Source organism: Megascapheus bottae, chromosome Y, assembly GCF_031878675.1.
Source record: "Megascapheus bottae isolate mThoBot1 chromosome Y, mThoBot2.hap1, whole genome shotgun sequence".
In the NCBI taxonomy this organism is placed as follows: domain Eukaryota; kingdom Metazoa; phylum Chordata; class Mammalia; order Rodentia; family Geomyidae; genus Megascapheus; species Megascapheus bottae.
Genome location: NC_143548.1, coordinates 7,155,921 through 7,168,159, shown reverse-complemented (window position 1 = coordinate 7,168,159; position 12,239 = coordinate 7,155,921). Strand labels below are relative to the sequence as shown.

The window sequence follows — 12,239 nt, the reverse complement described above, 5'->3', positions numbered from 1 at the left end:
TTTGGTCAGGACACATTGGTCTCTGCTCAGCTTTCATCATATCCAAACAGGCGGCTAACTCTTACAAGAGACTGAGTGTATCTGCAAGTAGAATTGCCTTTCATGTGTGGACTTGTCATCTTTTGACAAATACAAGTCAAAAAAGTTATAATCCTTAAATTCTGTTCTCTTTCTTCCCCACTTCTGGTAGCTCCCTGATTGAGAGGGAAGATTTGTGTTATAAGTTTATTATGCCAGCTGCAAGTTCAAAGAGTTCCAAGTTCTCTGAACAGTCTTCTTTACTATTAACTACTGTCACTGAATCTGCAGGTCTGCATGCAGATCAGAAACCAATTTCTCAGGCCTGTACTCATTCTTAGCATAGTTGCTTAATGAACCAGTGAATAATTTGGAGAGTGGATAATTTGGAGAGTGGAGATATAAAAATACACAAAGAACAGAAATATTTGGTACTGGAGAGATAAAATTACAAGGGCTTCTACCTGGCTTTGCCAACAGGTTGACAGTAATGAATGAAGTCTCTTGCCAGCCAAGAGTGACTTCTGGACACTGGTGCTTTGCAGCTCCTGATCAAAAACATGGATCTTGATGCCAGACTTGGGAATCAATTTGAGGACCTGCCAAGGGTATAGGAGGCTGGCCATCACAGTGTAGTCCAGAGTCCTTGTCAGTTCATGTGATTGGACAAAATGGCTTGGAGTAGCCAACACATAGTCCAGATGCAGAGGTTTGGGGAAAAGCAACCAAGGAAAACTGAACAAATCTGCCTATGCATGTGGATGAGTCTCTGCCCACTTCTCACCTACCCAAAGCCACGTGGCCCTAATGAACCTCAGACAGGAGAGGTAACATTGCTTTCATCAAGGGTAGATAGAAATGGGAGAGCAATTGGGTGCCTTGTTCCTGCAAGCCTAGGCTCAGGAGTCCTATCAATCACATTTTTGAAGAGATGTATGACAAGGTTTTTACCTATATATCCATTAACTATCTTAATGTTAGGCAATATGTTCAATATGTGCAACTTAATCCTCACAAAACTCCTATGATTGAGTATTCTGATTTTAATAGTACAAAATGTACCCAGAGAGTATGTGGTTGCTTTTTATGTAAAATGGAGCTGAGACGTGAATGTACATAGGGTGTTGGAGTTTTTTTTGCCAGTCATGGACTTCAACGCGTGGCCTAAGCACAGTCCTTGGACTTTCACAAGGCTAGAGCTCCACAACTTGAGCCCCAATACCACTTCTGGCATTTTTTCTATGTGTGTGGTACCAAGGAATCAAACCTGGGTCTTTATGCATGCTAGGCAAGCACTCTACCACTAGGCTAGACTCCCAGACCTTGTAGTTCCCTTTTAACTCACCTACAATCTGCACAGCCCGCACTCAAAATGAACTATCACTCAAGCCCAATAATATTCAAGAGAAAAGGGAAAATAAGCTTCTTGTTTGAGTAACAGTAAATGGGACAAAATCAAATACCTGCAGAAATCACTGCCTAAGTAACAACTGCTCTGGAGTAACTGCCTGTAACAGCTAGGTAGTCTCGAAGAGACTCTACTAAGGTTTGTAAATTCAGGAGATTGTATCTTGTCAAACACACCCAAGAAGCCTGCAATACCTGGTTAAGAGGAAAGCTGGGCAGCAATTTTTGAATGTTGTCAGAATAGTAGGTGTGCCAGTGCTAGTGAACCTGGGTTGCACAATCAGAATAGTTCCAGGATCTCAGTTCTATATGGAGCCACTATATTTCCAAATGTTGGTTTCCATGACAGATACAGTATCTACTCTACAAACCTGGCATCCCTGTCAGGAATTCAAGGAGGGAAGGACTGTATCACTGAATGGATCCTGACAGGACAAACAGACTTTCTCCAAGAAAAGCTTATCCAGACTCCAAAGGAAGGCAGACAAAAGATATAGAAAGTGTGTCCTCACCAGTACTCCTCAACTGAACAGAAAATATAAAGGAAAGGAACACTACAAACCAAACCACATCTACTGAAGCCTGTGTTATCCCAATTCCAAAGCAGTCCTGGGTACAATGGAAAACAGAACTTTTATACATTTATTTCTTCCATGAATAAAGAGGCAAAAAATGTCCTTAAAAACAAGCTTACAGGGCCTGCAGTTTGGCGTAGTGGTAGAGTGCTTGTGTAGCATGCACAAAAAACAAGGTCCATTTCTCCAGTACAACATACACAGAAAAAGTAGAAGTGCTGCTGCCGCTCAAGTGGTAGAGCTCTAGCCTTGAGAAGGTCCGAGGACAGTGCTCAGGCCCTGAGCTCAAGGCCCACGACTGGCAAAAAATAAACAAACAAACAAACAAAACCAACAACAACAAAAACTGTTTGTATTACCCCAACCCTCCTGCCCCAATGGTGGTACTGTGGTTGAACTCAGGACCGTTTACTTTTAAGGAAGGAACTCTTATTGCTTTCCGAGGTTTCTACTCGCTCCCCACTCATCTTCAACCACAGTGCTGGAATTCCTAGCGAGAGCAGTAAGACAAGAGAAACATATAAAGGGTATCCAAATAGGAAGAGAAGAAAATCTATTCCTTTTTGTAGACAACATGATCCTGTATTTAAAGAACCCTATAGATTTCCTCATCCTAGCTACATGAGTTGGTTTGGAAGTTTGGCAAAGTAGCAGGTCATAAAAGCAACCCACAAAAGCAATATCCGCAGTTGGGGCACTGGACCCCGAGGAGCTTAAGAGCTGCGAGTGCCATGACAGCGAAGTTGGGGACCGGCTCCTGGGCGAGTCGGCCTCGCCCGGGGCGGCCTGAGCTCAGAGGACGCGGGCCCGGCAGGAAGTGGCCTTCCAAGGGCTTGCAAGGGAAGTTTCTTGCCAGTCTGGGTAGTGGTGTGCTCTGTGAGCTGCTCTGCAGCTTCCAGCACCACAAGCAAGTGGGTAACTATCTCATGGCAGCAGAAAGCTGGGCGAGAGCAAGGGGCTGCATGGACTGACCGAAGAGATGGTAACAATAAAATCATGAATAAGAAGGGAGCCAAGAAGGACACTTATGTCATCCAAAATCTGAGGGGAGAGGAGCAGATCTAACAGATGATCCGCCACGCCAACATCACACAGCTGCTAGGTATTATCTGGTGTTGGAGCTGTGTCCGGTGGCAACTTAACACCAAACAAGTGACTTGTGACAAGAGGCTGGAGGAGTCGCAAGCCCCAAGATGCATCTGGCAGCTCGTCTCCGTAGTGGAATGTCCGCGCGTGGCTGGGGTGGTGCACGGAGACCTGAAAATACAAAATTTGGTACTAGATGAAGACAATATCAAGCTCATTGACGTCGGATTGACCAACGGTGCAGCGATTCTGCATTATTCGGACCCCTTCAGCACCCAGTGTGGGGGTCCTGCCTGTGCTGCGCCCGAACTGCTGGCCAGGAAGAAATATGACCCCCAATTCGATGTCTACTCCATTGGCGTGAACCTGGACTTCATGTTGGCTAGGATCCTCCCTTTCACTGTGGAGCCTTTCAGCCCAAAGGCTTTATACCAGAAGATGGTGGGCAAAGAAATGAAGCCCCTCCCCATCGAGCTCTTCACAGGGGCCATCAATTTCCTTCCCTCTCTCCTGACCCCGTGAAGAGGACCAAGATCCACCAGGCACTGGCAAATTGCAGCTGAATGAGAATTACACTGGGAAAGTGCCCTATAATGTCACCTTATCTCTGCAGGATTTCTCTGGAAGGCCTGAGTCCCTAGCATGGTGCTGCACATGTCTGAGAAGCCGGGCTACAAAAACAGCGAGGTCATGAACACAATGCTGTCCAACCATGCCTGCCACGTCCTTGCCATCGACTCCCTCCTAAACAAGAAACGCGATCTCTACTTGTCAGGAAACTCTGAAATCCAGGACACCGTGTGCTCCATTTACAAGACCCAGCTCTACCAGACACAGGAGCCCTACCAAGAGGCAGTGGACACCCGGAAAAGACTTGGAAAGCCATGCTGCTGTGCAGGATAAGAAGCCCAAAGAACAAGAAAAGAGGGCATTTTCTTCATCAGATTTCCCAGTAAGTTGGACAGGAACCTGCCCTCACACAAAGCACCCACGCTGTCCCTCCTCTCGCAGATTCAGAACATCAAAGCCCTGCTGAAGGACCTGAAGGCCTCGAGGTCTGCCATCCCTGACAAAGATTCCTTTGGCTGCCACAATGTTTTCCACAAAACCTCTGATTCCAGTTGGGTGGCACCATCTTCCGTGGAGTTCATCCCCGTCTCACCTCCCAGGAGATGAAGAAAGCACAGCCCCAGCAGCTAGGGCCCGGCAAGGCTGGCATCCTTCCCGAGGTAGACCCCCACTCCACGGGGTACGCTCCTTTGAGTCTGTCGATCGCGACGACCACATAGAACTGTTGTCTCCCCAACACTACAGGATCCTGAACACACCTGTGAGGAATCCCAGCGACAGGACACTCCAGGGCTCTTGTTGGGAAGTAAGTCACCTCTCCAGACCCCGTAGCATCCCACCCTGGTCGCATGAAGATAGGAGCAGCCTCCCAAAAGAGGAATGGGTGTGTTCCCCACCTGCTGTTCCCCGAAGTGGCCCCGTGCAGCCCCTGAGGTGCCCCATCTGTGTGAAGAGCCGAGGCAGGTTCTCCATGATGGGCAAGCGACACCAGAGCCTGAAGGCCTCTGCGGAGGGGTCCCTGGAGCCCAGCATGCCCCTGCTGCAACCCACCGGACCCAGCAGCCTTTCCTTTGACATGGCTGTGTTTTAAGAAGCGAAAAGAATGGTTGCAAAACAAAATAACACCACAGCTAAAAGAACATATGTGATGATCAAGTGGATTTCATTCCAGGATGCTGGGAATAATCCAGATTATAAAAATCAATAAATTAATTATAACAAATAAGCAGATTAAACAAAAAAAGAAAAGCACAAAATCATCTCAAGTAATTCAACATCCCTGGCGCTGGGAGTTTGGCCTAGTGGTAGAGTGCTTGCCTAGCATGCAGGGAAATGTGAGATCAAGTCTTCGGTGCTACATATATAGAAAAAAGCCAGAAGTGGTGCTGTGGCTCAAGTGGTAGAGCTCTAGCCTTGAGAAAGTCTAAGGACAGTGCTCAGGTCCAGGACTGGCAAAAAAATTCAAACATCCCTTCACAATAACAGTTTGGAGGAAATTAGGACTAGGAGAAATATACTTAAACGTAGTAAAAGGTATGCATAGCAAACCCAAAGCCAATATCATGCTAATCAAGGAAAAAAAGCATTTCTTCTAATCTTGAGAATAAACAAATGTTGTTATCAATTCAGTGCTTGAATTCCTAGATAGGGGGAGGGTAATAGCCTTGTGCTGGCCCAGCACCCAGGCGGAGTTCAAGCCTCATGACCAACAAAATAAATAAACAAACAAATAAATAAAGTGATAGATAGATAGACAGACAGACAGACAGATAGATAGATAGATAGACAGAGAAATGTGAATCCATAGGACTATGAATATTCCCTGCTTTGCACTGTATTTTCATGGAATTTTAGGTAATGTCTATTTCTAGGATTTTTTTTTTGGAGACAAAGTGTGAGACATAGTACTCAGGCTTTACTCAAATGTGTGATCTAAGTGCTAAAGTTAAAAGCATAAACCAATTTGCCTAGCATAGTAGCAGGGCACTAGGCTTGTATCCAAGGACAGTGTCCAGGCCCTGAGTTCAAGTCCCAAGATTGCCAAAAAAACCCCAAATTTAAAACACTAAAAACCACAAAACTATTTGGGAAGTTCATATGGGTATATGGTCATATACCCATAGCTTTTGAATACATACCTATAGCTTTTGAACAATTTCTCTGCTAAGAAAATCTTAGACACATACTAATTAATAAAAACGAAGAAAACCATGGAGCCAGTGTATCTTTGGGCCTCGCTTACTTCACTTACTGTGATATTTTAAATTTTTTTTCCATTTTCTTAGGAATGGGGCAATGTAGTTCTTTCTAATGGCAGTAGAGAATTGCATTGTGCCATAATGAACATAGCTATACTGTAGGTTTAGTATGCCCTTGTTCCTGGATATTTGAGTAGATGCCCAGGAGTGGAATTGCTGGGTCATAGGGGAGCTCTCCCAAAGTGGCTGAAGAACTTTGGATCCCTTTTAGTGACAACATCCCCACCAGCATATGTTGCTATTAGATTTCTTGATAATGGCCATTCAAACGGGGTTGAGGTGGAATCCCAAAGTTTTTTTGACTTGCATTTCTTTTATGCCAAGCGTTGCGGAGCATTTCTTTATATGTTTATTGGTCAGTCTGATTTCCCCTTCAGAGAACTCTCTTTAAGCCTTTAGTCCACGTTCAAATGAGATGGTTGTTTCCAGATTTGATCTATGCCAAGGATAACAATTGATCTCCTATCCCTTCCTATAAACATTTCAGGACATCTGCTTTTGCCTCAAGGAATTTGATCCATCTAGAGTTGATTCTGGTACAGGGAGACAAAGAAGGATCCAAGTTTGGTTTCCTACAGGTTCTAACCAATTCTGCCAGCACCATTAGTTGAACAGGCTGCCTTTCTTCCATCCTAGTTTTTTGGCTTCCTTATCAAACATTAGGTGGCCAAAGGTCTGCTGCTTATTTTCTGGGTCTCTGGCTCAATTCCATTGGTCTTCAGGCTGGTTCTTGTGTCACTGCTAAGCTTTTTTTATTTCTATAGCTCTGTAATAGAGTTTGAAGACTGGTATTTACATTCTTCCAGTGCTATTTTCCTTCTAAGGATTGTTCTTACTATTAGGTGTCTCTCATTATTCCATTTGAATTTTTGGATTGCTTTCTGTTTCACTAAAGAATGTTACTGTGGCAATATCGACATTTTCACAATGTTAATTCCCCCAACCAGGAACACGGGAAGTTTGGTCCACTCCCTTAATTCTGCTTTAATTTCTCTTTTTAGGTTTTTAAAGTTTTCAACATAGAGGGCCTTCATTAATAGAGGGTACATTACGTTCACCAGATAGAATGTGCATTACTTCAAAACACTGTTACACTTTCTCATGTTTTTGTCCTATTTCTCTCCCCCACACCAGTCCCCTCATCTAGTTTACCCCCTTCTCTGTCCTATTTCAAATAAACAGCTAAACATATACATAGTATATCAGATGAAAAGGTAAGATACTGTAACAATATGAGAAAACCAAGGGACAACACAAGAGAGGAGAAATAACATAGTACACTATATGGCTCTCCTTTCCATATCCTGGAGGTCCTCTCATTTAGCCTAGTCCTATATGGCCTTATGAATCCAGATTTTGCCCTGTTGTAATTCTCTGCTAGGAGAGTCCGAGGTTTATACTAACTATAACAAATGAGGGAAACCACTGCACCTGTGTGCTTTTGATTCACCTTACTTCCCTTAGTATGATTTTTTTCCAAGTCTTTCCATTTCCTTGCAAATGGACAATGTTGTTCTTTCTGATGGCCTTACAGAATTCCATTGTATTTGAGGAGCACATCCTGGTGATCCACTTAGGGACATCTGGGTTGGTTCCATATCTTTGCTATAGTAAACAGTGCTGCAATGAACATCATTGTGCTGGTGGATTTAGTATGTCCTTGTTTCTGGACAATGGGGTAAATGCCAATTAGTGGAATTGCTGGGTCATAGGGGAGCTCTATGTTTATAACCCCACCCACAGAGTAGTAGTGATCCCTCCAGAATCCGTTTTTATTAGATTTCTTGATCATGGCCATTCTAATTGGAATGAGTTGGAATCTCAGAGTTGTTTTGATTTGCATTTCTTTTATGGCCAGATATGTCTAGTATTTCTTCATGTGTGTGTGTCTACAGGACATTCTTCTTTCTTCTTCAGAGAAGACTCTCTTTAAATCTTTGGCCCATCTTTTAATGGGATGGTTGTTTTTTGGAGATTAGTTTTGGAGTGATTCAATTTTTTGAGCTGCTGATATATTTTAGATATGAGGCGTTTGTCTATTGTGTGGTTAGTGAAGATCTTCTTTCCCTCTCTAAGCTTTTTATTTAGCTTGCTAGTTATCTCCTTTGACATACAGAATCTCTGCAGCTTAATGCAATCCTATTTATATGGCCTTTCTTTCACTTGTTGTGTTTCTGGGTGTTTATTAAGAAAATTTCGACCTGTGCCAAGGAGAGCTAGTGTATCTTCTATTCCTTCTTGTAAAGTTTTCAGTGTATCTGCTTTTATCTCCAGGTCTTTGATCAGTGGATCACCTCCAAATGTGGAGCTAATCCTGGTGCAGGGTGACAAAGAAGCATCGAACTTTAGTTTTCTGCAAGTGCTTAACTAGTTCTGCCAGCAATATTTATTATTTTGGCTGAATTATCAAAGGTCAGGTGGCCATAGGTTGGTGGATTGTTTTCTGGGTCTTTAGTTCTGTTCCATTGGTCGTCAAGTATGTTCTTGTGCCAGTACCAAACTGTTTTGGTTATTATAGCTCTGTTCTAGAGTCTATAGTTTGGTATTAAATTTCCCCCTGCACTGTTCTTTCTGCTAAGAATTGTTTTTGCTACATAGTGTCTTTTATTATTCCATATGAAATTTTGGATTGCCTCTTTTATTTCTTTCAAGAATAACATTGGGATATTGATGGGTATTGCATTGGATTTGTAGATAGCCATTGGCACGATTGCCATTTTTATGATGTTAATTCTTCCAATCTAGGAGTATGGGGGGTTTTCCCTTTCCTCAGCTCTGCTTTAATTTCCTTTTTTAGGATTTTAAAGTTTTCATCATAAAGATCTTTTACAGTTTTAGTTAAGTTAATTCCTAGGTACTTTATTGTATTTGAGGCTATTGCAAAAGGAGTTGCTTTCCTATTTTTTGCCTCATTCTTCTCATTGTTGTCATATATAGGAAAGTGTTTTCCTTTTGCAGGATAATTTTATACCCTGCTACCTTGCCAAAGTTTTGAATCAGCTCAAGAAATTTAGGACTGGAGTCTGTAGGGTTCTTTAAATACAGAATCATGTCATCTGCGCAGAGGGAAAGTTTCACTTCCTCTTTCCCGGTTTGGATCCCCTTTATGCTTACTTCTTGCTTTATTGCTCTGGCTAGGAATCCTAGTACTATGTTAAAGAGGAGTGGAGAGGTGAGAGAGTGGGCATCCTTGTCTCATTCCTGATTTTATAGGAAGTGGCTTTAGCTTTTGGCCATTAAGTATAATGCTAGCTATGGGTTTTGTCATACACAGCCTTTATTATATTGAGGCATGTTCCATGGATTCCCAGTTTCTCCAGAGCTTTTAGCATAAAGGGGTGTTGGATATTGTCAAATGTCTTTTCTACATCTGTTGAGACAATCATGTGGTTCTTGTCCTTGCTACTGTTGATGTGATAAATTATATTAATTGACTTACATATATTGAACCAGTTTTGCATCCATGTGATGAATCCTATTTGATCATAGTGCATACTTTTTTGATGAGTTGCTAAAGATGTTTGGCTAGTATTTTGTTGAGCAGTTTTGCATCAATATTCACCAAAGAAATGGGTCTATAGTCCTCTTTTTCTTTAATGAGTCTGGTTTTGGGATGAGTGGATGTATAGAACAAGTTTGGCAAATAGCCTTTACTTTCAGTTTCATTGAAGATCTTGAGGAATATTGATGTGAACTCTGAAGACCTTATAGAATTCAGCTGTGAATCCATCTGGCTCTGGGCTTTTCTTGGATGAGAGATCTCTTATTGCCATTTCTTGAAAGAGTGCTTGAAATAGGTCTGTTTAGTTGTATTATGTCTTCCTGGTTCAGTGTCAGAATGTTAATCTTAGCTAGCAACTCATCCATCTCTTCTAGATTCTCCAATTTGTTGGAATAAATGTTCAAAAAGTATTCTCTTATGCTTCCATGTATCTTATTAATTTCTGTCTTGATATTTCCATTCTATTTGTGATTTTGTTTATTGGGGTGTGTTCTCTTCTTTTTGGGTAAGGTTTGCAAAGGTTCTATCCATTTGTTAACATTTTTCTATAGTTTCTATGAACTCCAATTCATTTAATTCTGCTTTGACTTTTAATAATTTGCGTTCTTCTACTGGGATGTGGGTCGTTTGTTGCCCTTTCCCAAGAATTTAAGGTGTACCATTAAATTGTTGGATTGCAATTTTTTAATTTGTTTTATATTTTTTATTGTAGTTTGATGATATTGGTGATGATGATAAAGACCTAGATGATGTAAGTAGACTTTTATACAATTTTATCTATAAGAAAAACATTTTCCTAAATAACATTCATTCATACATACATACATACATGCATACATATGTGTATATTTGATCATGGAGCACTTTTGATCAAGGCTAGTTCTCTGCCATGTTGAGTCACAGCTCAAGTTCCAATTTCTGGTGGATAATAGCAGATAAAATTCTTATTGAATTCCTGTCCAGCCTGGCTTTGAACCAATCCTCAGATCTCAGCCTCCTGAATACCTAGGATTCCAGGCATGAGCCACAAGCATCCACCAATGAAACAATTTTTAACATAAGAATGTCCTCTGTTTAAATTTAAGGGCATGTGTGATACTTGTTCATAAATTGCAAATTTGGTATTATTCAGAATTAGCTACTCAATTTGTTCATGTTTGAAACACATTTTGGATGCTTTCTTTTTGTTGCAACATGTATGGCTTTTGGTACAAGGCATTTCTATAAGCTTAACTTGTTTAAGTAAGAGTATCTAGAGGGGTGGGCACATATCTGTAATGCTAGCTGTTCAGGAGCTAAGATCTGACGGTCATGGCATGGAGAAACTAATCTCCATTTGTCCCCCAAAAATGCCAGAAGTAGATCTGTGGGCAAAACATCTTAGGGAAAGTGCCTACATCCTGAGTTCAAGCCCCCAAACTGACTCATGCAAACAAAAGAATACCTAGAGAACCTAGAGATGGCTTAGAAAGGCAGAAAGAAAGGAAGAAAGGAAAGAAGAGAGAGAGACAGAGACAGAGAGAGAGAGAGGGAGAGAGAGAGCGTGAGAGAGAAGCATAGCAGCTTTGAAACCATACCTACCTTAAGGGGTATTAGACTTAGGATTACTAAAGGTATTAGTGAAATAGCGGTATACTCTACAGGGTTGTTATATGTAGGGACAAGCATGGAGATTCCATCATTTTATGGGTCAGAATAAATCCTGGATTTGCATGTATACGTAGATATTTGTATGTATATTTGTGTACATATATGGGTGTATTTATATAGATAGAGACACAGTATACAGCCAAATATGTAAGGTCCATTCAGAAAATAAATCCATTATAATGGTAAGCAAACAGCACTCGGCACATAACTATGCTTTAGACCTTCGTGTCCATAGCTGTAAAATATTACATGCAAAATTCTTTTTTATTCTTAACACCACACTTTGTATAGTATATATATTACATGTATCAATATATGAATTCATAGAAGCAATTGGGATTACAGTGTGTCTTCTACTTTAATCAGCCTCTTTTTAAATATACCTCTATTGGAAATCAACTTACATAAATGGTTTTGAAGAAAATTGACCCAGTAATAGGTTTTGATATCTCAGTTCTGGAACAAAATTCCCTTATACTGACAGTTTGACTGATTGCATGATAGTTTTGAAAAACTCTTACATTCAGCATAGTTGCCAGAGGTTTCAAAAATTGTATAGGGTAGTCTTGACAAAGTTAGATTACTGTACCATGATCCTGATGTTGAGACTTCTTTGGGAATCATTCATCCATATCATCTCAAAAATGCTAATTTGTTAGATCCATCTAGGAATATTTCAGACAATTGAAAGAATGTCTACATAAAGTTAGCTAGTATGGGATTAAACATAAAGGTGTATGTGACGTGTGTATATCATACACTGGGTAAATATAGAGTACATGTCTGTGTAGGATAGGATGTATTGTTATATATGTTTCATGCCATGTAATATACCTGTAGAATATATAGTATTTTATATACCCTATACTATACATTTATCCTAGACTATACATCTTACAATATTTACAGAATGCAAATTAATGTATTATGAACATATGCCATATTGTTATGTGTACTATATGTTACATATATACTCTGTATGCGCATATATAGTGATCAAAAATGGAGGTAATAACTACATTAATTTGATGCATCAATGTGTTTGATAACAAGTCAAAATATGAAGTAGTAATGAGATGAATAGAAATGTGTCTGTGAAAAGTTTACTCAAGTAGACATCCATTTACACACCATCAGTATGCTGCAATCTAAATTTGCCTACATAGAAACAAA

At 40.8% G+C, this 12,239-nt stretch overlaps 1 pseudogene; it reads left to right on the top strand.

Moving 5' to 3' along the window:
- Positions 1–230: 230 nt before the first annotated feature.
- Positions 231–4,746, top strand: LOC150040262 (hormonally up-regulated neu tumor-associated kinase pseudogene; annotated as a pseudogene).
- Positions 4,747–12,239: the final 7,493 nt, after the last annotated feature.